This window comes from Elephas maximus, chromosome 2, assembly GCF_024166365.1.
Source record: "Elephas maximus indicus isolate mEleMax1 chromosome 2, mEleMax1 primary haplotype, whole genome shotgun sequence".
Classification (NCBI taxonomy): Eukaryota; Metazoa; Chordata; class Mammalia; order Proboscidea; family Elephantidae; genus Elephas; species Elephas maximus.
This window is the reverse complement of record NC_064820.1, coordinates 105,741,099-105,767,507: the sequence shown is the minus strand read 5'-3', so window position 1 is coordinate 105,767,507 and position 26,409 is coordinate 105,741,099.

Genomic DNA, 26,409 nt, shown 5'->3' with positions numbered 1-26,409 from the left:
CCATTGCGTGAATATACCATAATTTATTTATCCATTCATCCGTTGATGGGCAGCTTGGTTGCTTCCATCTTTTTGCTATTGTAAACAGTGCTGCAGTGAACATGGGTGTGCATGTATCTGTCCATGTAAAGGCTCTTATTTCTCTAGTATATATTCCAAGAAGCAGGATTGCTGGATCTTATTGTAGTTCCATTTCTAGTTTTTTAAGGAAGCACCAAATCAATTTCCAAAGTGGTTGCAGCATTTTACATTCCCACCAGCCATGTATAAGTGTTCCAGTCTCTCCACAACCTCTCCACCATTTATTATTTTGCGTTTTTTGGATTAATGCCAGCCTCGTTGGAGTGAGATGGAATCTCATTGTGGTTTTGATTTGCGTTTCTCAAACGGCTAATGATCCTATTTCCTCATGTATCTGTTAACTACCTGAATGTCTTCTTTAGTGAAGTGCCTGTTCATATCCTTTGCCCATTTTTTAATTGGGTTATTTGTCTTTTTGTAGTTGAGTTTTTGCAGAATCCTGTAGATTTTAGAGATCAGACACTGATCAGAAATGTCATAGCTAAAGACTTTTTCCTAGCCTGTAAGTAATCTTTTTATTCTTTTGGTGAAGTCTTTGGATGAGCGTTAAGTGTTTGATTTTTAGGAGCTCCCAATTATCCAGTTTCTCTTCTGCATTGTTAGTAATGTTTTGAATACTGTTTATGCCATGTATCAGGGCTCCTAGCATTGCCTCTATTTTTTCTTCCAAGATCTTTATTGTTTTAGATTTTATATTTAGGTTTTTGATCCATTTTGAGTTCATTTTTGTGCGTGGTGTGAGGTATGGGTCTTTTTTCATTTTTTTGCAGATGGATATCCAGTTATGCCAGCACCATTTGTTAAACAGACTGTGTTGTCCACATTTAACTGACACTGGGCCTTTGTCAAATATCAACTGCTCATATGTGGATGGATTTTATGTCTGGATTCTCAATTCTGTTCCATTGGTCTATGTATCTGTTGTTCTGCCAGTACCAGGCTGTTTCAACTACTGTGGCAGTATAATAGTTTCTAAAATCAGGTAGAGTGAGGCCTCCCACTGTGTTCTTCTTTTTCAGTAATGCTTTACTTATCCGGGGCATCTTTTCCTTCCCTATGAAGTTGGTGATTTGTTTCTCCACCTCATCAAAAATGTTGTTGCAATTTGTATTGGAATTGCACTGTATCTATAGATGGCCTTTGATAGAATAGATATTTTTACAATGTTAAGTCTTACCCATGAGCAAGGTATTTTTTTCCACTTACGTAGGTCTCTTTTGGTTTCTTGTAGTTTTCTTCGTATAGGTCTTTTATGTATCAGGTAAGATTTATTCCTATGTATTTTATCTTCTTGAGGGCTACTGTAAATGGTATTGATTTGGTGATTTATTCTTTGAGATTCCTTTTGTTAGTGTAGAGAAACCCAACTGATTTTTGTATGTTTATCTTGTATACTGATATTCTGCTGAACTCTTATGTTAGTTTCCATAGGTTTCTTGAGGATTCTTTAGGATTTTCTGTGTATAAGATCATGTCATTTGCAAATAGAGATAATTTTACTTTTTCCTTGCCAATCTCTTTATTTCTTTATCTAGCCTAATTGCTCTGGCTAGGACCTCCAGCACAATGTTGAATAAGAGTGGTGATAAAGGGTATCCATGTCTGTTTCCCGATCTCAAGGGGAATCCTTTCAGACTTTCTCCATTTAGGATCATGTTGGCTATTGGCTTCGTTTAAATGCCCTTTATTATGTTGAGGAATTTTCCTATTTTGTTGAGAGGTTTTATCATGAATGGGTGTTGACCTTTGTTAAATGCCTTTTCTGCATCAATTAATAAGATCATGTGGTTCTTGTCTTTTGTTTTATTAATATGATGGATTACATTAATTGTTTTTCTAATGTGGAACCATCCCTGCATACCTGGTATGAATCCCACTTGGTCATGGTGAATTATTTTTTTGATATGTTGTTGAATTCTATTGGCTAGAATTTTGTTGAGGATTTTTGCATCTAAGTTCATGAGGGATATAGTTCTGTAATTTTCTTTTTTTGTGGTATATTTACCTGGTTTTGGTATCAGCGATTTGCTGACTTCATAGAATGAGTTTGGGAGTATTCCATCCCTTTCTATGCTCTGAAATGCCTTTGTTAGTAGCGGTGTTAACTCTTCTCTGAAAGTTTGGTAGAACTCTGCAGTGAAGCTGTCCGGGCCAGGGTGTTTTTTTTGTTGTTGTTGGGAGTTTTTTGATTACCTTTTCAGTCTCTTCTTTTGTTATGGGTTTATTTAGTTGTTCTATTTCTCTTTGTGTTAGTTTAGGTAGGTAGTGTGTTTCTAGAAATTCATCCATTTCTTCTACATTTTCAAATTTGTTAGAGTACAATTTTTCATAGTAATCTGATACGATTCTTTTAATTTCACTTGGTTCTGTTCTGATATTGCCCATCTCATTTCTTCTTCGGATTATTTGTTTCCTGTCCTGTTTTTCTTTTGTCAGTTTGGCCAATGATTTATCATAGTTATTAATTTTTTCAAAGAATCAGCTTTTGGTCTTGTTAACTCTTTCAATTGTTTTTCTGTTCTCTAGTTCATTTAATTTTGCTCTTATTTTTATTATTTGTTTTTTTCTGGTGCCTGATTGTTTCTTTTGTTGCTCTTTTTCTATCTGTTCAAGCTGTAGGCATAATTCTTTGATTTTGGCCCTTTCTTCTTTTTGTATCCGTGAATTTATTGATATAAATTGACCTCTGAACACTGCTTTCACTGTGTCACAAAAGTTCTGATAGGAACTGTTTTCATTCTCATTGGATTTTATAAATTGCTTAATTCCATCCTTAATTTCTTCTATAACCCAGTCATTTTTGAGTAGGGTATTGTTCAGTTTCCAAGTGTTTGATTTCTTTTCCCTGCTTTTTCTGTTATTGATTTCTACTTTTATGGCCTCATGGTCAGAGAAGATGCTTTGTAATATTTCAATGTTTTGGATTCTGCTAAGGCTTGCTTTATGACCTAATATGTGGTCTATTCTAGAGAATGCTCTGTGTGTGCTAGAAAAGAATGTGTACTTGTCTGCTGTTGGGTGGGGTGTTCTGTATATGTCTATGAGGTCAAGTTGGTTGATTGTGGCATTTAGATCTTCTGTGCCTTTTTTTGCGATTCTTTCTGTATATTCTGTCCTTCACCAAAAGTGGTGTGTTGAAGTCTCCTACTATAATTGTGGAGCTGTCTATCTCACTTTTCAATGCCGTTAGAGTGTGTTTTATGTATCTTGAAGCCCTCTCATTGGGTGCATAAATATATAGTATGGAATATCCTCCTTGTATATTGTCCCTTTAATCATTATATAGTGTCCTTCTTTATCCTTCGTGGTGGACTTAACTTGAAACTCTATTTTGTCAGAAATTAATATTGTCACTCTAGCTCTTTTTTGGTTGTTGTTTGCTTGATATATTTTTTTTTCATCCTTTGAGTTTTAGTTTGTTTGTGTCTCTAAGTCTAAGGTGTGTCTCTTGTAGGCAGCATATAGATGGATCAGGTTTTTTTTTTTAATCCATTCTGCCACTCTCTGTCTCTTTATTGGTGCATTTAGTCCATTTACATTCAGCGTAAATTATGGATAGGTATGAGTTTAGTGCTGTGATTTTGATGTCTTTTTTGTGTGTGTTGTTAACAGTTTCTTTTCCCTACTTAATTTTTTTTGTGCTGAGTAGTTTATATGTTGTCTTTCCTCTTATTTGTTGTTGCTGATTTTGTTTCTGCTGAATTTCTATTTTTTCTTGCATTTTACTTTGATGTGTAGTGTTGTTAGTCTCCTTTGTGGTTATCTTAATATTTACCCCTATTTTTCTAAGTTTAAACGTAAATTTTATTTCTTTATATCGCCTTGTCTTCCTCTCCATATGGAAGATCTATGGCTACATTTCATAGCCCTCTTTATTGTTTTAATGTTGTCTTTTTTACATAATGACATTGCTGTTTCCCTGTTTTGAGCATTTTTTTATGTTCTTTTATTTTGTGATTTCTCTATCCGGGTTGACATCTGATTGCTCTGTCCTGGTTTCTAGTCTTGGGTAGTTATCTGATATTATTGATATTCTAACCAGGGAACTCCTTTTAGTGTTTCTTGCAGTTTTGGTTTGTGTTTTACAAATTTCCTAAACTTCTGTTTGTCTGGAAATGTCCTAATTTTGCCTTTATATTTGAGACAGTTTTGCTGGATATATGATTCTTGGCTGACAATTTTTTTATCTTCAATGCTTTATATAAGTCATCCCATTGCCTTCTTGCCCGCATGGTTTGTGCCAAATAGTCTGAGCTTATTCTTATTGACTCTCCTTTGTAAGTGACTTTTAGTTTATCCCTAGCTGCTGTTAAAATTCTCTGTCTTTGGATTTGGCAAGTTTCATTATCATATGTCTTGGTGACTTTCTTTTAAGATCTACCTTATGTGGAGTTCAATGATCATCTTGGATAGATATCTTCTCATCTTTCATGATATCAGGGAAGTTCTCTGTCAACAAACCTTCAACAATTCTGTTTGTATTTTGTTATCCCTCCCTGTTCTGATACTCCAATAACTCATAGGTTACTTCTTTTGATAGAGTCCCACATGATTCTTAGGGTTCCTTCATTTTTTTTTTTAATTCTTTTATCTGATTTTTCTTCATATATATTGGTGCCAAGGGCTTTATCTTCATTCTCACCAGTTTTGCCTCCCACTTGCTGAATTCTGCTCCTCTTACTTACTATTGAGTTGTCTAATTTTGTAATTTTGTTAATCTTCTGAACTTCTGATTGCTCTCTCTATGGATTCTTGTAGCTTATTAAATTTTTCATTATGCTCTTGAATAACCTTTTTAATTTCTCCAACTGCTTTTTCTGTGTTTTCCTTGGCTTGTTCTGAGTATTCCCTGATCTCCTTCCTGTTGTCTCGAAGGTTTCTGTATATTAATCTTTTGTATTCTGCATCCAGTAATTCTAGGAATGCACCTTCATCCAGAAGATCCCTTGAATCTTTGTTTTGAGAGCTTGTTGAAGCGATGATGTTCTGCTTCTTTATGTGATTTGATATTGACTGTTGTCTCCGAGCCATCTATAAGTTATTGTATTAGTTTATTTTATGTTTGCTTACTGTATCCTAGCTTCTTGCTTTTTTTTTTTTTTTTTTTTGATATGCTTAAATAGGTTGCTTGAGTGAGCTAGTGGCTAGAGCTGTTATCAGGTATATGAGCCTAGGAGCCCATTCACTTTTCTTGTATGGATTCGGCTCAGGTGTCCAGGTAGTTGGTCATCAGGTGTGTGGTACAAGCTCTGTCTTACAGTCTTAGAGGGGCAGGTGTGATTGGAGTAGGTGCCAGTATCTGGTTACAGCAGGGGTTCAAGCTTTGAACAAGGCAAGGGGCTGACAACTATCCCCCAACATCTTTGAGGAAAGCACATCCCTGTTCCTTAAAGCACACAGGTGGGTGGGCTCTGCAGATGGACCATGGGCACCCAATGCTTTTGGTTGTAAGGATTGGGAGGTATCAGTTACCCTTGGACCCATGTTACAGGTGTCTGGGTGACATGAGTGGAGCCACCAGTCCTTAGGCCCCTGATGTGAGTAGGTGAGGACCCGGTTTAAGAGGCAAAGTGGTGTCAAACATCAAACACCAACCTCTCCACCACACAGCTGAAACAGTTGCAGTCTGCCAACAAGGGCCTATTCTCCTGAAATAGGCCCACACGGGTCCATTCAGAGGGAAAGTTATTCAAAGTCCGTGGACTATTTATGCCTGGACAGGAGACTTTTCTGTCCTGAGATCCCCAGATTAGTGGATCTGGCAGATTATCTTTCCCCAATTGTGAATTTATTCCTTCTCCAAGGCCAGGAGAATGGCTCAGAGTGTTCAGCAGAACCTATCTCAGGTCCAGGGAAATCAACAGCCACTGAAGCTAGCTTGGGGGCTGGGGCCACAGTAAAATATATGCAAATACTTAGCTTTTTCTGAAAGCGCCAGTCTTCTCTGGTTCTGGAGGTGTGAGTAGGCTGTGCAGCTGGCGGTTTCTCCCTGAGGAAACCGTGGCCAAATGCTACCATAAGCCCACTGCAGTCACTCCCAGGAATGGTGCCTGAATGTTCCCGTTGACTCAGGTCCGGCATCTCCTCTCTGCTTCTGAACATCTCTCCCTCCTCCTGCCACTCGATCCATTTTCTAACTTTTCATTTGATGTTCAGGGTTCCTAGCTTGTCATAAATGTAATCATTTCACTTGTTTTTTCGGGTCTTTGTTGTATGAGGGATCACCGGAAGCATCTGACTACTCCACTTTCTTGGCCCCACCTCCGTTCCAACTCTTAGCAACTGTATATGACAGAGTAGAGCTGCCCCATAGGGTTTCCAATGAGCGGTTGGTGGATTTGAACTGCCAACATTTTGATTATCAGCTGAGCTCTTTAACCACTGCCCCAATAGGTTTAAAAGTATAGTATATTGAATTTATTTTAAATTATAATTTAAACTTTCATTTATTTGACAATGTTATCATTAAAACCTTAATTGTTTTAATGTGTTAATTATATTCATTTTCTCAAAGAATTTTAAACTTTGTTTTTCCATAGAGTAAATAATCTTCCTTTAAAAGTGAGCCTCAAAATCTTGGCTTCTCCTTTTTAATTCTGGACATTCGGAAGTCACATCTAATTGATGTTGATATCGGTATACTATGAGGTGTCCACCTTCTTTTTTTTTTTTTTTGGTGTGTGTTGTTGCTGGAAAATCTGATAATTTGGCTTTTAGAATTTCTCTGAATTGAGAATAAATATAAATTGAATGAGGATCTGAAAATATTGCTAAAGAATAAGATGTAGGATCATTATGTGTTCAAGAAAGTTTTTGCTTGGTTCCTATGTGTTAGATATCTGTCATTGTTTAACAAATTACCCCAAAATTTAGCAGCTTAAATTGGCACACTTTTATTACCTCACAGTTTCTATGGGTCAGGAATCTGGGCACAATTTGGTTGATCCTTTAGCTTCACAGTCTCTTACAAGTCTACAGTCAAGGTTTGCAATCTTGTCTGAAGGCTCTACTGAGGCTCCACTCCTAAACTCCCTCACACAGTTATTGAGGGAATGCAGTTCTTTGTGCCTGTTGCAATAAGGGTCTGAATTCCTCACTGGCTGTTGGATGGATGTTGCCCTCAGTTCATTGCCACATGGGCCTCTCCAGTGTAGCATCATCATAGCCAGTATGAGAAAGCCTGCTAGCAAGACACAAGCCACTGTCTTTTATAACATAATCACACACAGTAATACGCCATCACTTTTGCCATATTCTGTTCATTATAAGCAAATTATTAGATTCGGACACACTTGAGGTGAGGAGTTAACACAAGCACATGAATATCAGGAGATGGAAACCAGAGGGAGCCATGTTGTTGCCTGCTATGGTTACTGTACAAATAACTGAGGCTGGTATAAAAGTACACTTGTGTGAGTCTAAAATGACTTTTGCATTGGTTTATTGCATTACCAGGCATATTTATGTGATGAAATAAAATGTGTGACATCCAACTTACTGTAAATGATTAAATCAAATAAAATTTTAAAACTGAAAAAGATTAAACATCTATTTGAACTTTATCATTTGGTGAAAACAGTAATATTTTGGAGTTTATGTGTATTATGGTGTGTGTGTGATTTGGAGCACAATACCAAAGATGCAATCTTCTGCACAGCAAAAACTTCCAAAGTGCTTGTCCTGTAGACAAAGGTACTTAAGAAAGATGAATATGAATTATGAGAACAGAACATCAAGATGATGTGCTGTGGTAGGCATTATTCTTGATCAACAGGCAATGGATTTATTCTGAACTTTGTCCGCAACCTCTTAGTTGAAATATAACCTTGCACCTGCCATTTACAGTACCCATCCTTAGAAGTGATAAGAAATAAAAGTGACTTCACTCCTGAAAGTTTGACTCAAATGACAGTATAAGACGTACTTCAATTCTCAGAGCCACAATTATACTACCAGCATAGAGCATGTCAAAGTCTTTGCCGTGGCTAGGCGTTAAGATTTCTCCATGCATCAGGCTTATATTGACTGAAATTGGAAACTGATTGAAAAGGAAAAAGAAAGGCTAAAGCAGACCAATACCTTCAGTATGACCAGGTGTCTACATTCATTAGCACACAGATGGCATAGGATTTTGGAACTGAAGTCCAATTCACACTCAAAGTATTTTAAAAGCTTTAAATACAAGTTCAAATAGGAAAAAAAAAATTTCATTTTAAAGGTGACAGATGTAGCTAGAATAAAGACACACCACAGGGCTTTGATCTTACATACGAGCCATCTCTCTTCACATTTCAGTTCCATTTGTAATTTCAGGGAAAAACATAACTGATTCTCAAAGGAGTTGGAAAGCATTTATGGCATGGCTGGCAGGCATTATTTCTGTTGTATCTTAGTAATTAAATGATATAGCCAGCTAGTGGGGGGAAAGAAAAGGCAAAGTGAGGGTCTCCCCTGGATAAAATCATACCCTATTTCTTTCATATTACGACTGTGACAATGATGCTAATGATCGTGGGTAAGCATTGTTGATAGCTCACTTTCCAATACAACTGTCTTGAACACATAATTAAATGAAGTTGTCATGGACAGTGCACATTTAAGAGAGCATAATGCTAAAATATTAAATACCAGCTAACCTGCAGGTATTACTTCACTTGATGTTTTCCATTTCCATTAGCAAATGAGGAATCTAAAGGGAGATTAATCTATAACTGGTAAAATTAGAAACACATAATAATGTTGAAATTGAGATTTTGTCTCAAGGTTGGCATTTCTCTTTGTTATGAAGTATACTTTCATTACTCACAATGATATCTAGGGGATTTCTGTGACTGCTCCCACCAGCCTTGCCCTCTTGTTTTATCTGTACTGCCAGTCTTCTTAGAATAGCAATCCACCCTCTAGATCACTACATTCTAGTTTCTGTCTCCATCACTTGAACAAAAAAATATGCTAAAGTCACTAAAAATAAAAAATTTTTTAGTTTTTACTAGAGGCCTCCTTTTACCTATATCCAGGGAATTTATTTATTTATCTATTTCAGTTTAATCATACCTACTTTATTGACAGCATTTCTCTCAAATCTTAGTTTTGTAAAAACAAATAAATAAATCTTACTCATTCTAGCTGTGCTTTTGGAGCCTCTCCAGTCTCTTTTAGTTAGTTAGTTAGTTATTTTGGTGAACTCCATAAGTGTAGTGTACAGTATACCACTAGTTGCCATTGAGTCAATTCCAACTGGTGGCGAGCCCACGTGTTTCAGAGTAGAACTGTGCCCTGTAGGTTTTTCAGTGGTTGATTTTTTGGAACTAGAACACTGAACCTTTCTTAGAGGTGCCTCTGGGTGGGCTTGAACCTTCCTGTTAACAAACAGTATGTTAACCATTTGCATCACTCAGGGAATCTTAGTTTGCACTCTAAGTCTTCCTGTCTCATTTGATATCCTCTTTCTGGAAAACCTGATCCTCCCTCAGACAATAAACCCTCATCTTTATAGCTATCCCTTCAGTGTCTATATCGCTGGCTCTAATCTGCTTCCTGAGCTCCAGATCAATATTTTCATCAGTCCACTGAGCAACTCTATCTGGAGGTTCCACAGATATTGCAGATTCAGCATGTCTAAAATTAAACTCCATTTCTCTTTCATTGTACTTTTCTTTCTGTGTTCTCTCTCTAGCATGAAATCTTCGGCACCCAACCAATTGTCTTAACCAGCTTTGACCCCCCCTTTTTTTTTTTTTTTTACCACAACCACCCCATATAATTAATTCAACAAAAACTGTTTGCTTTCCAAATGTCCTCTGTGTCTGTATCCCAGCTTAATGCCTACTACATGTCCAAATGCATGTCATTTCCCCTGATGGTATCAAAGTAACTTCCTAACTGCTCACCCTTTTTTTCCAACCTCCTTGCTTCATATCTTCAATCTTCTTTCTCCTTCCTTTTGGCCAGAAAAATATTTTAAAATGTGTAACTGATTTCTATCATATACTGCTTAAAAATTTACCTTATTACTTGTAGAATAAGTTCAAGGTCCTTAGATTAGATAAGTTTCTTCACATTTTGGTCCTGAATACAGGAGAAGATGACTCGGTAAGCAAGGTACGCAAGGGTTTACTTTCTAATCTGTAGTGCCTATTGGATAATCTGCCTCTGCCTGAATGAATACCTTTTCAAAGCCATCGTCTGGCAATTATCTTCAAGTGCATCTTTCTCTGTCTACTTTCCACCCACTGCCATCCAGTCAATTGTGACTCAGCGGCTCTATAGGACAGAGAAGAACTGCCCCATAGAGTTCCTTATGCTGTAAATCTTTACTGAAGCAGACTGCCACATCTTTCTTCCTCAGAACAGCTCGTGGATTCAAACTGCCAACCTTTCAGTTAGCAGCCGAGCACTCAACCACGGTGCCACCAGGGCTCCTTCTGTCTGCATAAATCTACTTTATTTCCTACACACATCATGTGTGTCTTCACATTTTAACAAATCTCTTAAGAATGTTCTTCCCTGCACCTACACCTGTTAAACTCATACAACCCTCAAATCCCATATAAAAATATTTCCTATTCTGTGAAACTTTCCACCGCTCTAAAAGTCAGATCAGTCATTAAAATTCATTCCCACTCTCTGCACTTCATATAATATAAATGCTTATATTGTATGTAGACGTGCACAGAGCAGGAATACATATACATATATATATATATCACATTGTGTATTTAATATTTGCTAGTGGCTGCTACCCCCACCAGGTCATGACCTACTTATGGACAGAGATATTACATGTCTGGAACATTGTAATTGGTCAATAAATATTTGCTGAATAAATAAATGAATGTGTGTTTTTATAAATAAATAAGCACAGGCTTTTGTGAGTAATGAGCCTTTTTTCAGTCTTTCCCTTTTCCACTCTTAAAGGCCAAACTATCTGCAGTATTCTGTTCAAACCTATGTTAGTACATATTTTTAAAGCACCTTTTTATTTTTCCCAGGAATCCATATTTTAATCATTAAGTCTGTGAGGATGAAATTGCAGCTGGTGTTGTATAATTGTTCACAAAAAAAAATTTTTTAACACACATTTTAAGGAACAGAGCATGCATGTGTGTGTGTGTGTGTGTGTGTGTAAGCAGCAGACCACATTTATAAATTGTTCAATGACTACCTTAATCTTCTCTCTCATAAACAAGAACAGATGCCTACAGATTTCCAGTGTAGTCCTCTCTGTATGAGCTTCCAGAGGAAGAACAAATTTGTTACACAAGTGCTTTTTCTTGGTAGAGAAAACTCTTTACAGAGTTTGGTTAACTCTGTAGCCAAATATATGCCTTCTTGGTTATGCTCATTGATGCTTAGCTGTGATCTACCATGCATCTCCAACATATTTTCTATTGGAAAATAATCTAAGATTATGGTGACATGTACATAGAGAAAAAAAAAAAAAACCAAATCCGTTGCCATCGAGTGGATTCTGACTCACAGCGACCCTATAGGACAGAGTAGAACTGCCCCAGTAGAATTTCCAAGGAGTGCCTGGTGGATTCGAACTGCCGACCTTTTGGTTAGCAGCCTTAGCTCTTAACCACTATACCACCAGTGTTTCCTGTACATTGGAGGGTGGGGAATAGCTATTCCTACTTCTGCATTTAAGAAATGAATTTTCCCCTCTGCAGAGGAAGGGCTTTAAGAGTTCTAGTTTTCTTCAGCTGGGAATGCTGCATATCACTTTGTGTATCCCAGAAGATCACATGATGGGCGACAACAACAAGGCACAGCTTGTTTTGTTGAACTGTGTCTCAACTACTTAAAGCTTGTAACTAATAACGCAAAGGGAGAAAGAAAGACTAAGGATTGGGTTTTGCAATTAGAACAAAGCAAACCATGATGAAAAGTATGCTCATTTTGGATTAAAACAAGGTAAGTGTCACTCTAGAATTTCTGCATCTGGGTCATTCAGGCGGAGCCCTGGTGGTGCAGTGGTTAAGTACTTGGCTGCTAACCAAAAAGTCAGTGGTTCAAATCTACAAGCCACTTCATGGGACAAAGATGTGGAGGGCTGCTTCTGCAAAGATTACAGCCTTGGAAACCCTATGGGGCAGTTATACTCTGTCTTAAAGGGTCACTATGAGTTACGATTTATTCGACAACAATGGGTTTTTGTTCTTCCAGTCATTTAGGGCCTGCTTCAATGGCTTGTCTACTTCGCAAAATTTTTCAGCCTTTTATACGTGTCTTGGTTATCCAGTGCTGTTATAACAGAAATAGCACAAGTGGATGGCTTTAACAAGAGAAGTTTATTTTCTCACAGTAAAGTAGGTTAGAAGTCCAAATTCAGGGCATCAGCTCCAGGGGAAGGCTTTCTCTCTCTGTTGGCTCTGGAGGAAAGTCATTGTCATCCATCTTCCCTTGTTCTGTGAGCATCATAGGCTCAGGGACCCCAGGTCCAAAGTACGTGTTCTGCTCTTGATGCTTCTTTCTTGGTGGTAGGAGGTCTCCAACTCTCTGCTTGCTTCCCTTTCCTTTTATCTCTTGAGAGATAAAAGGTGGTACAGGCCACACCCCAGGGAAACTCCCTTTACATTGGATCAGGGAGGTGACCTGAGTAAGAGTGGTGTTAGGATCCCACTCTAATCTTCTCAACATAAAATGAAAATCCAAAAATGGAGGACAACCACACATGGCCTAACCAAGTTAATACATACATTTTCAGGGGGACATAATTTAATCCATAACAACATGTGTCATGGATTGAATTATGTCCTCCCAAAATACCTGTCAATTTGGCTAGGCCACGAATCCTAGTATTATTGTGTGATTGCCCACCCTTTGGTGATTTTCCTATGTGTTGTAAATCCTACCTCTATAATGCTAATGAGGCAGGATTAGAGGCAGTTAGGCAGGACTCAATCTACAAGATTAGGCTGTGCCTTAAATCAATCTCTTTTGAGATATAAAAGAAAGAAGGAAGCGGAGAAACAGGGGACCTCATACCACCAAGAAACAAGAGCCAGGAGAATAATGCATCCTATGGACCCAGGGTCCCTGCATTGAGAAGCTCTTCAACTGGGGAAGATTGATGACAAGGACCTTTCCCCAGAGCTGACAGAGAGAGAAATCCTTTCCCTGGAGCTGGTACCCTGAATTTGGACTTCTAGCCTTGTAGACTGTGAGAGAATAAATTTCTCTTTGCTAAAGCCTTCCACTGGTGGTGTTTCTGTTATAACAGCACTAGATAACTAAGACAATATGTGATGAGCTATTTAAAAGAAATATCCCTGCTAGTGTTGCATACAGTTGCTGAAAATAAAATTCTTTAGAGTGCCCAAAGATCAAAGCCCCATAAGCCTTCTAAACCTAGATCCTTACCAATGTGTGTGAACCAAAATCTGGCAATGAAGCCAGCAAGGCATCTTTGATTCAGAAAAGAATTCATTTTCAGAATTTGGTGACTGTTAAAACATAGCTAATTAAAACTTTCTATATGTGCATGAATGTATATATGTATGAACTTTTTGTATTAGAAAGATGTGTGTTATGTAATATAGGATGATGGCTATAGGGCTGCTCACCCCGTTCAGATATTAAGCAATTTATTTATTCAGTATTAGTCATTCATTAATTCAAGATAATTATTGATTGCCTGCTAAATGCCTGTGATAGATGTTTGTTGTTAGGTGCCATCGAGTCAGCTCTAATTCATAGTGGCCATGTGTACAACAGAACAAAACACTGCCCGGTCTTGTGCCATCCTCCAATCATTGTTATAGTTGAGCCCATTGTTGCAGCCACTATGTCAATCCATCTCATTGATGGTCTTCCTCTTTTTCACTGACCCTCTACTCTACTAAGTATGATGTCCTTCACCAGGGACTGGTCCCTCCTGATAACATGTCCAAAGTATGTGAGACGAAGTCTCTCCACCCTCACTTCTAATGAGCATTCTGCCTGTACTTTTAAGACAGATTTGTTCATTCTTCTGGCAGTCCACAATATGTTCAATATTCTTCACCAACACCATGATTCAAAGGCATCAATTCTTCAGCCTTCCTTATTCATTGTCCAACGTCCACATGCATATGAGATGAATGAAAACGCCAAGGTTTGGGTCAGGTGCACCTTAGTCTTTAAAGTGATGTATTTGCTTTTTAACACTTTAAAGAGATCTTTTGCAGCAGATTTGCCTAATACAATATGTCCTTTGATTTCTCGACTGGTGCTTCCATGGGTGTTGATTGTGGATCCAAGTTAAACGACATAGATGTTAGGGATATTCAAGTGAACAAGATCAACTCCCTGCCCTTGCAGACTTTTCAGTCTGTTAGAAGATAAAGAAAATACAGAAAACAACAGAGAATTAGAAGGGCTAAGCTATGGAAAAATAGAACAATATAGGAGTGCAAAACCTGGCACATAACCAAGACTTATGGGAGAGACGTCTAAGTTGTGACCTGGAGGGTGGCAAGGAGTTGTATGCACGGAGAACCTCATGAACTTGGAACATTCAAGCTGAGAGAGAGTTTGGTGGAGAAGTGCAAGAAGCTCAGTACGGCCACATCCGAACGGAACAAAAAGAGATATATAAGACCGTGATGAGAGCTTAGTAGTTTTTATGAATGCAGTCCAAGATATTTCTTTTTGACTACTAGGATGGAGAGTTGGACCACAGGAGGATGTTGAAGGGCAACTTGTTGTCACTATTAGCTATCCTATGAAGCATGGGGATAGAAAGCTTGTAAGGATGTTTCCCTAGCAACTTCTGACAACGGTGGCAGAATAAGGACATTAGACATGAGGCAGTGGCAGAAAACAGAACAAAGACACTTGTACCCTTCTGATTAGTTGGTACAAAAGGCAGTTCAAAGAATGAGGGAAGACATGGCTAGCTGCCTCCCCAACATCCAATCCCATTTTCCTCCTCTATGCAAATACCAATATGATCAGGAGCCATCCTACCCAGCCTAAGAGCCCCAGAGTAAGCCAACCCTGCTCCTGTAACAGGAATGAGACAGAAAGGACTTCACCATCTCTCTGCCAGTGATTAGTGCAGGAATGGGCTAATTTTGGCCAATGACAAGTGAAAAAAGATATTTGCTCTTCTAAGTGAACTCTCAGAATTACTGCTTGTTTTTTTTTTTTTTTATATATATGGATGTTTTCATGTCTGATTGCATGCAGCCAACACATCACAAGACTGTGGGTGATGCTTTCACACAACAGGTAGTGGGGCAGGGTCTAGAGCTGCCCTGTCCTATACAGGAGCCACTAATCATATGTGACTTTTTAAATTTAACCTTAATTAAAATTGAACAAAATAAAAAGTTCAGCTTTTCAATTATAGTGGTATGTTTCAAGTGCTCAGTAGCCACAGGTGACTAGCGGATACATTGGACAGTGCTGTTATAGACTATTTCCATTATTGCAGAAGGTTCCATTGGACAGTGTTGGTCTAGAGAATCAGAAAGAAACAAGGTGAAAATTTTAGATTAAATCAACTCTGAAACTTACTTTGCCTCTGGGCTTTCAGAACGTGAACCAATAAATGCCAGTGTTGTTTAAATCAGTTTCAGCTCGGCTTTCAAATCCTCCTATCTGGAAGCATTCTAGCTGATTGTAATATTATTTTTTGTTTGTTTAAACATTCAAAATTAAAATATTTTGTGCAGCAAATAAGTGTGATTCCCTTAAGTGACAGAGCCCATCATTACATCTTGCCCTTCAATAAGCAGTAACATTTTGGGGCAATTAATAAAAGAATGATTGAATAAATTGTAGAACTCATTTCACTTAATATTGCATTTTTTTCTAAACAAATGGTTTTTCGGCTTACTGTTTTTCTGAGATTATATTAATGTATTTGGTCCATTTGAAATACAGTACAACATTCTTCAAGCTTCATGTTAATCAAAAGTCCTACTGAAGCAACCAAGAAAAGATTCATTGATTCGACAAGACAAAGGACGGCTTCTCTTCAAAGTGTGTAGCCTCATATGGTTTAACAACAGATGTTAACTGTCAACCCTCCTGCACACCATCCCTTCCTATTTGTCATATTTAGGTGCTAGATGGGATTCATTACAGGACAATGTAACAACAGGGGGCAATTATATTTTTATCATGAAGCAATCACATTTCTCAGAGAAGCACGGGCACCCATCTGGGGCTCCTGCCCTAGGGGTGCAGTTTTCTTTTGATAACCTCACCTATTGAACTGTCATGTTCCATCGCTCAATTAATTTGCTCCAGTAGATGGTTCAATAAAAATGTTCCCTCTATTCAGGCAGTTTGATGACTCTCTCTGCTCTTTCAGACCAAACACAATGAAGGCGTGGGCCTGAGTTCCTGCTGGAGCACACAAAAGCACTCAGACCCCAGCTGCCTCCTGGTGTCCTTCCTGTGGCCCCCTGCTCTTAACACAGATGGAGAGGGAGTGTCCCTGATCTTTCCTCATCCCTGAGAGAAACAGACAGGCACCTTTTCCTGCAGTGAGGACATTCAGGTTAAAAAAATAACTAAAATGCCAGATTGAAGTTTGAACCTTACATCTGGTCCCAAGAACTCAAAAATAAACCCCTGCAATTGGGACAAAGAGAGTGATGTTACCTACTTTATTCAATGCCTGAAATATTTATTTTTCTATAAAAGATGTCTGCAACTAACCCACTTTTTAAATTGACTAAAAATTAAATTAAATGTAGTGAATGCTGAAGTTCAAAAAAACTCAAAAGCGTGTATAAAATGAAAACTAAATGTCTTCCCCCACCACACACACACACACCCCATTACCACCATCTTAATCTCACTGTCCTCTCTTTATATAACCACCATCAGATAGAGAACATTTGCTTCTCAAAATGTTTCAGGATATCCAATCACACATGTGTGTGCACACACAAACACCATGTTTTGTGCATATTTTACATAAATGGGATCCTACTATATTCATTGCTCTGCAACTTAAGTACGCATTTCAAAAATCTTAAAATAATTCCATTGTAGACATACACTACTGTTTCATTTTTAAAAAGAAAAGTTTCATGGTAGTCCATACCATAGAATTACATAAATTCCAAACCTTTGTGTTACTGGCGGTAATATAGATTGTTTCTACTTTTTTCACTTTTTCCCAATATTTTGAACAGTGATGTGAAGAACATCTGTGTGTGTGTGCACACATACACATGTGTGATTATTTCTAGCCCCGAGATGTCGGTGGAGCTTCTGTAGTCATGCCGAGTTGTACATAACACATTTCGGTAAACGCAATTTGCACTCCAAGACAGATGTAGACGCTCTTTTCCCCCATATATTAACAACTCTCCACATTATCAACTTGCAAAGTTTTTCTTGGCAAATTTGATGGTCAACAAATAAATTTATATTTACTTGATTACTAGTAATATTAAGCATTTACTCATGTATATATATTTTGTAATTTTTAAGTTATTCTTCTAGGGGTTGCCTTTTATATTTGTCCATTTTTTCTATTAGTTTTTTATTTTGTTTTCTTATTTATTTATGAGATCTATGATGGATGTATGAGATTTATGATGAACGCTAAGCCTTTGTTTTATCTGTAATAAACATTTATCCTGTTTATTTCTCCTTTTCTGTTCCTTCACTTTTTATTTTTAACATATATCTTTTGCCCTTATAAATACTTAAAAATTTTGTAGGCATCTATTTTTAACTTTTATAAGTTTCCTGACTTTTCCATTTTGACCAAGTAAACTTTCACCATCCCCAAATTCTTAACTGTAAATTTTTCTAGTAAATTCATGCTTTAAACAATATATGTCTTTAAACCATCCGAAATTTGTGTATGGTGAGAGATAGAGATTAAATTAATATTTTATGTAGTTTTTCTAGATTAATATCATGTTTCCTCAAGCTTCTTTCTCCTTTGATTTTTAAGTACCATCTACATCATACTAAACTCCTACAGGTACGTGAATATATTTTTAGAATCTCTAGTTGGTATACAGATTTATATGTGTATTTCCTCACTAATGTGTTGTCACTTCAATTACTCTAGCTTTACATTGCAGCTCTCACATTTGAATTTTGGTAACAGAAGTGACTCCTCATTATTTTTCTTTTTCAGTAAGTTTTTGATTATAATTAGGCATTTTCCCTTCAAGGTAAATTTTATAATTATAATTATAAAATTATAATTTAACTTTGCAACTTCCATAAAATATTTTGTTAATATTTTATATCTGTTGCTGGATTTGTAGGATAATTCAGCAGACACTGATGTTGCCAAAACACTGACTCTTCTCATCCAGAACCATGTTATGGCTCTCCATTTATTCTGGTCATCTTTTATGTTCTTCAATAAATTTTTATGGGTTTCTGCATATTGGTCTTGCATATTTTTTCTTAAAATTTATTCCAGAATATTTATCATGAAAGACTTTTGGGAATTCCTCTTTATAGGTTTTAACACCCAAAGAAACTGTCATACAATTCCCCTTCTTATAAAGAAGCATATGGAATTAAAAGACAGTGAATATTTTATATTGTTTTAAGCATGTATTCTAGGGCATTGGTGTGCCCTTTGCAGAGATAGGCTATACATTTGAAAATATATAAATATTCTCCTTATTTAGAAATATATATATATTTAATATTCTATGTATCCCAAAGACATTTTCAGACAAGCCTATAGGCAATCTGAATGTGAATTTCATTACAACATGTTTTATAATGATATACTGTTAGACATAATGTAGGTGTCTATTCCTGAGAGGAGAGATGAGCAACTGATAAAATATATGCACAACAAAATAGACTAAAACAAAGTGGGAGTGGAGAAAGTAACAAATTGGATAATTATAAAGTACAACATGATTTGTGTAAATTTCATATTCTTTTGTGCACACTAACACTAAATATTTTACAAAGAAAAATGTGTGCATAAACATTTGAATGGTGGCCTCTGGAGTTGGGGGCCGGGGGAGGAAATGGGACTAGGAAATAAGGCCTTTTGGATAAAGAGAAGAGCTTTGCTTAGGCTAATGACAATAGAGAGCCAACAAAATATACAAAAAATAGCCTAACTCTACATTTTGGACATGGCATTTTTTATAATATTATATGCAATAACATTTAATTATAACCCTGGTTTAGTCATGCACAAAATTAAGAACTTTTTTTGTGCTTTTCATGTGTTTTGTGATTGAAGGGCTAAATATTGCCCATTGTGAGATGAATTTCCCTATTTTCATACAGTGTAACGAAAGTATATGAAACAAAATGTATTTCTTTTGGTTACATTTGATTCCTAACATCCACAACTGAGCCACATAGCTTCTTCAATCAGAGCAATTCTTATGTGTATTATTGTATACACAAAACACTCTAGAATCTAAGGACTTATAGAATTCAGGGCAACTTGATCCTTAATTTTGATGTATATAACACCTGATATTATCTGGTAACACCTGATATTAGTTCTTTGTAAAAGATTTCAGATTAAGAAAAAAAAATTGTAAGATCAAATACATTCATTTAATAGAATCACTGGGGAGTAAGGTCAGTACATAATGTGTTGGGACATGAGTGACACGTTTTCAATGATAAATTCTGGTTTTGTTTGCAGGATAATACTCTTTTATTTATCTTTTAAGGGAAAACGTTTATATCTTTTTAGAAGATTGATTTCTAGTTGATAAACTTCCTAATCTTACTAAATAGGAGAAAAAAGTTGATGAGGTTTATGAATGAGAAGTCAAGTCCCTGGGGGGTGCAACCAAATGACACACTCAGATTCTAACCAAAAGTTTAGAGGTTTGAGTTCACCCAGAGGCACATCAGAAGAAAGACCTGGTCATCTACGTAGCAAGAATTAGCCACCGAAAACCCCGTGGAACATAATTCTACTCTGACGTACACGACATCACCATGAAATGGAATTGACTCAACTACAAGTAGGTTTTATGTTTTTAGGGTAAGTGTGAAAATGTGGGCAGATGGGGGGGAGGGCAGCCAAGAATGAAAATGGTGAGACATCACCTGATCCCCCTGCAGAGAACAGCTCGTTTTCAAATGTTGTGTGTGAGTTATTGCCAAGTAGATTTGTTTCCTCGGGTGTACATGAGGAATTTTCATAGCTATGGCAGAATTTATACTAATGGTGAAATCAATCTGTCTTGCCCAGAAAATAAAAAATATGTCCTGGCAAAAATCCAAGATGACTTTTTGTTTTTGTTGAAGTCCAGCTGCTTTCTCAAACACACCTGGATTCTAGGTTTTTGCTAGATGGATCAGGATTATAGAACTTCAGAGCTAAAAGAGCCTTAGAGATCATTTTGTCAGATTCCTAACTCTTATAAAATGAAGAAGAAAAAAAAAAGTCCTATTTAGTGTTCACTGAGTGTGTTCGCTGAGTGTGAACATGGCAAAATCCTAAAAGGGAAACAATTTTGTCGCATCTGCTTAGAAATACCAGAGACATAAAGACCAAAAGTGGTGAAAGATATATTTCATGAGAAAATGAACTGAAGTTTGTGTGCTTTGGTTGAAATCACTTTTGGCATAGGATATCAAAATGAAGGCAAGATATTCTGAAGGGGGAATTGAAGAAGAGCTATGGCCTCAGAGCAATAATGGATCCTTTGGGAAGAATTAATATACCTAGCTGCCATGTAAGGCTTCAACAATTAAAATCTACAATAAAAGTGATATTGGTATTAACTGGATATTAAATCTGAATCTAAGTCAATTTAAATGATGACAAATAACACCTTAGATCCTTGGGAACTTAATCCAAGGATATCAGTCTACATTGCCATTCATCTGTTTTATTTGACAAATGTGAGGTTAGATTATTACATGTATGTCTACTTCAAATACTAAAGAATACACTTTAATGAATCACCCTTCTTTATAAGTTGTATCCTGACCTGCTGCGGTGAGCTTTCACAGGTCCTTTCAGTACTGTTCATATTTTGAATCTTGAAGAAAACATCTTGGAATCACTCTGAGGTGACCGGATGTTACTGCACATCTTGAAGCATTAGCGTGATATCTGACATTCTTAGATGACATATTTTATAAATTGAGTTGGGATGTAGACGAGAATAATTAGGAGAAAGCACAGTACATTTAGAATCAGAATATTTGGGTTGACTTATTATTTTTATTATTTTGCAAAGTCATTCATATTTCCAAATATTCATCTCTTGCTGTAACAAAATATGGGTGAAAATACTTGCCCAATGCACAATAATGTGGAAATCAAGTTAATTAATAAATGTGTTGGAAATGTATAAAGGACTTTGAAATTATAGTTATTACCTTCCTCTATCCAAAGGTACTTGAAATAAAATACAGAAAAGCACAGATATGAGAAGTGAGAAAACACAAGGACAAAACCCAAAAGAGTTCCTTTGGAAAAGCTAAGCTGAAAATAGTTGCTATAATGAGGACAAAACTTTGTGATTCCTAGTTAGAAGGGCAAAAAGAAATACATAAGGAGGCACCCACGATAAGCTAGTTTTCAAAGGAAAAAGCAAAATTTAGCAATTTCATTCTCAGTGATAACTGATTTTGAGCACAAAACTAAATTATTTCTTAAAGAAAAATAAATGTAAATCCTGTTATAAATCCCCAAACCAAACTCACTACCATCAAGTAAATTCCGATTCATAGTGACCCCACAGAATTGCTATGAGTCGGAAATTGATTCAGTGGCAATGGGGACCTATAATAGGTTTGTTAATTAAATGAAAACTCATTGAAACTAGACAGTGAGGCTCTATCACAGTCTCCAGATTTCACAAGAAAGAAGGTTAATTGAACGTTGTTAGTTAGCTGCTGTTGAGTTCATTCTGGCTCATGGCAACCCCAAGTGTGCAGAGTAGAACTGCTCCAAAGGATTTTTAAGGCTGTGACCTTTCAGAAGTGGATCACATGGACCGTCTTCCAAGGCACACCTGGGTGGGTCTGACCCACCAACCTTTGGGCTTGTTGTTGTGTTGTTGTTAGGTGCTTCGAGTCGGTTCCCACTCACAGTGACCCTGTAGGACAGAGTTGAACTGCTCTATAGAGTTTCTAAGGAGCAGCTGGTGGATTTGAACTGCTGACCTTTTGGTTAGCAGCTGAGCTCTTAACCACTATGCCACCAGGGCTCCTTAATACCTTGAGCAACCCAGGGACTCCAGTTTAACTATATACATAATTTCAAATTTTCTGCAGGCCAAAAAAAAAAAAAAATTCTGAAAGACTAACTACAACCAGGGAAACAGTATTTGCAAAGATATGATCAAAGAAGTCATAAAAAATGAGAAAAAATGTCGTTTAAGCTTAAGACAAGGTGCTCAATGGCATTCAAGATGAACTAAATGCAAATTAAAAACAGGAGAGACCATTTTTTATTTGTTAGCTTGGCAAAGATAAAACAGTTTGATATCACTCTGTGTTGGCCTCCAATTGGTAAAGGCAACACTGAAACATTTATTACAAGAGTATAAATAGTTATAACTTCTTAGGAGGAACTTCTGACAATATCTATAAAAGTTAAAACTACACACACACTTTGCAATTCTGCTTCTAATATATTTGAACAAACATTTACGTGTATACCCGTGGAAGCATGGTTCACAATATCAAAACACTGGAACCAAATTTGGATAAATTATGTTACTACCATTCAATGGAATATTATACATGCATTAAAAGAATGAATCAGATCTCTTTATATATACTGATCAGAGCCATCTTCAAAAATAGTATGTATAGTATTGCTATTTTAAATAATTTACATCCTTGATTTTACATTTGTGTAAAATGAATGAAGGATCGTAAATTCTTTATGTACAGAACGTTTGGAATGATTCAGAAGCAAGTACAACAATGTTTGTCTCTAGGGAGGAAAACTGAGAGACAAATGGTCAAGGTAGGCAGGGGAACCTCATTTTATTTATTTATTTATTTAATTTTTGTATTTTGTTCCTATACTCATTTTTCTTTTAATAAAAATTGTTAATTTCTCTTCCCAGTATCCGCACTCATCTTCGTTCAAGGTGATAACAGTCTCAACTAAACAGGATTCACCTAGGAGCCGTCTAACATATTAATAGAAGTATCATCTGACTGTAGGGTCTCCAGCCCTTCTTGGATTTTTAGTAGCTTTGGAAATTCCAGGATCATCCTCTCAGCTTTTTTCTTTTTTTTTTTTTTTAACTCCTGGGCCAAGGGATCCTGAGATGGTTTAAGTTAACTTACAGCTACCCAGTTAAAAAAAAAAAAAAGGATTTTATCCTCATCTCATATTCACCTAAATTTTTCTGGCCTCATTTCTGAGAATTTTGTTTAAAAAGTGAGATCTGCACCACTGTTCTAAGCATGAAATGAACACATAATCTTAAAGTTTTCAAATGAGAGAGGATACATTAGTTTAATCCCAGAAAATCCAGGGTATATCGTCATTATTCATTGTGATATCCATAACAGCTCAAGGAACAAATGGAATCACCCTGAAGTTTGGATGCAGTCAATTCATTCATGTGTGTTAGGTTTTGTATACCACCTCCTTCAGCTTATCTAGTGAACAAGTGGTCAGTATGTGACAAAATGTTGTTACATACCATCAACTAGACTTCGACTCATAAGGGCCACTTATGACAGAATAGAGCCACTTCATGGAGTTTTCATTGGCTGCAATCTTTACAGAAGCCAATTGCCAGGTCTTTCTCCCGTGGAGCTTATAGGTAGTTTGTAATCAGCCTCTTGGTTTGTTAATCGGCCTTGTGATTAGCAGATGAGTGCTTAACCATTTGGTTCCTTATACAAGATAATATACAAAAAAGTGAAACTCTTGGAACAGTGTCTAGCAAAAAATAAGCACTCAGTAAATAACTGTTATCAGTAAATAACTGTCATTATTATTATCTTAGTAATAGTAGGGTAATTTGCACAGCTTTTAAAAGTTGCTATTTCTAAAGTTTTAATGATGAACTCAAAAAAAAATTAAGACTTTTTAATGCCTCAAAATAAAAATTGAATATTCATTCATGTAAGGAAAGTAACAGCTCATTTGAAAGACCAAAAATATTTCTAAACCTTCCAATGTTTCTTTTTCTCCACATTCCAACAAAACTTCTTACCATGTAGGGAAGCTTAGAGGATTATGAATCTTTAACAACCAATATGAGTGATACAAACTTATGTTTACAGTTTCGGCCTATGAACCGCAACAGCTGTAATTTTAAAATTACACCAGTGTTTACTTCTCTGAAATACAAGGAACAGCCTTTTCACAGAACTGCTTTTTATAAACAGTGCTGCTTGTAGGTAGTGGGATAAATTATGGCCTAGAATTTTAAAGAACAGTCCCCATGAATCTGAATATGAACTGTTCACGCACGAAGACAGAATTTGGCCCAATTCCCCGCACAATTGATGACAGAAGCTCACAGAGGCTAATCCTGTCCGATTTTTAAAGATATGTGTATACTGCTGCTTAGTTTTGGCAACCACTCTTCATAGGTATGTTGCCTTCATAATAAATCCCCCCTTTTTTTTCTTAATATTGGGGGCTTATGTTTTAGATACCATGCTGGTGGTTACTAACAAAATTAAGAAGTGATGGAAATACATATAAAATAATTTTACAGCTTTGGTAGACCTTAACTTATTCTGTATTGTCACAAATCAGTTCTAGGGTTTTCTGTAAATGAAACATGTTCTTGCTGTTTTTGAACTAAAAATAGGTGGGAAATTACCTCTAATTCTTCTATAGATTGTATGGTAACTGAAATTTTATATAAGAACTTAAAAACAAAGTCATCGAATCAGTTTTTAATGGAGAAAAATGAAGCAAAACATTGCTATCAACAATATTTGCAGATTTTATATTTAACTTTAAAAATAATAGATCTTAAAACCCTAAATGCAGATTCTAGCAGCTTCTGAAAAATGGGCTAATGTTAACTCACTAAGTATGGGTACCAAAAGACAATAACTTATCCTCTAATGGTTTTTGTTGTTGATTTTGTTTCTGTTGTTGATTGTGACTTAGGAGACCCTGTGTGTTCCTGAGTAGAACTGCTCCCTAGGGTTTTCTTGCCTGTAAGCTTTACGGAAGCAGGTTGCCAGGCCTGTTTCTTCCATGGTGCTGCTGGCTGTTTTTTAACCACCAACCTTTTGGTCACCAGCTGAGCTGAAACTATTTTATGCCACCCAAGGACCTTCCTCTAATGGTTTTGATTACTCCAACAGGATCTCCTATGAAAGCCTGACAATCAACTTCCTGCAAAAGTCTCAATATGAAAGCATGCATGACCAGGATGTAGGAGCCACTCTTTCACTGGGGCTTTTTGCAAGATGCCAAAGTAAATAGCTGTAGATAATACATGCAAACACACCCTAAGACTGCATTAAAAAAAAAAGAGCTAAAGGAAATTCAGCCACCAAAGCCACAAGCTAGCAAAGACTTTTTGAAATATTCCACCACTTCCTGGAGATTAAATTTGAAGAAAAACACCCTGGTGTTAGATTCCAAGGCGAAAACGTACAGGTGGAATTTCTTTTTTTAGCATGCTTTTTCTTTTTTAACATGCTCTTAGGAGAAAACCACAAACAATTACATTGGCCACAGTACATCTTTAATAGCCTTCCTATGTTTGCCGTATAAACATATCTCCAGGATCACTTTGGGATATCTGCTTAGAGTATGGGTGCAAATTCTACAGATAACCACTTCCCAAGAGATTACATTTATTAGTATGTTTATGGGTCACCTTTTGACATTCACAAAAATGCCACAAATGCCATAAGATATGTACGCAGATTCTTCTTTCTGTCAGTACCAAAATTTTCAAGTTTAAGGGCAGAATTATACTAATTTTGCTATGAATGTTTTATGATGGAGGTATTGTTTTAAAAAGTGAAAAAAAAAATCCAAAAATTTGCAATCAACTATTTGCATTTTCTGTATATTCATCGAATCTTTGTATATTGTACTTTTTAAATGCTGTACTCTTTATTTGTTCAGCTTCTTCCAGAATCTTTTCAAGGAACTATATTCCCCAACTTCACATTTAAAAGTGTTTCCAGAGACCATTTCTTTATATTCCTTTCCAATCATTTGCTTATGAAGGCATTTTTCTATAAGTTGGATCAAGGATTGTTTTTTCCTGTTTTGGAAAAGAAAATAACAACAACAAAAAAAATCATTAATGCAAGTCACTTGAATGCTATTCCCCTTAGATCCAAAATAGAAAAGAAAAATGCTGCATTGTTTCACCAAAAAGGCTGAAGATATTCACAAGCTCCTTTTGTTCTTTATAGGAGTGACTTCAGCAACAATTAATGTATACCTGTTCA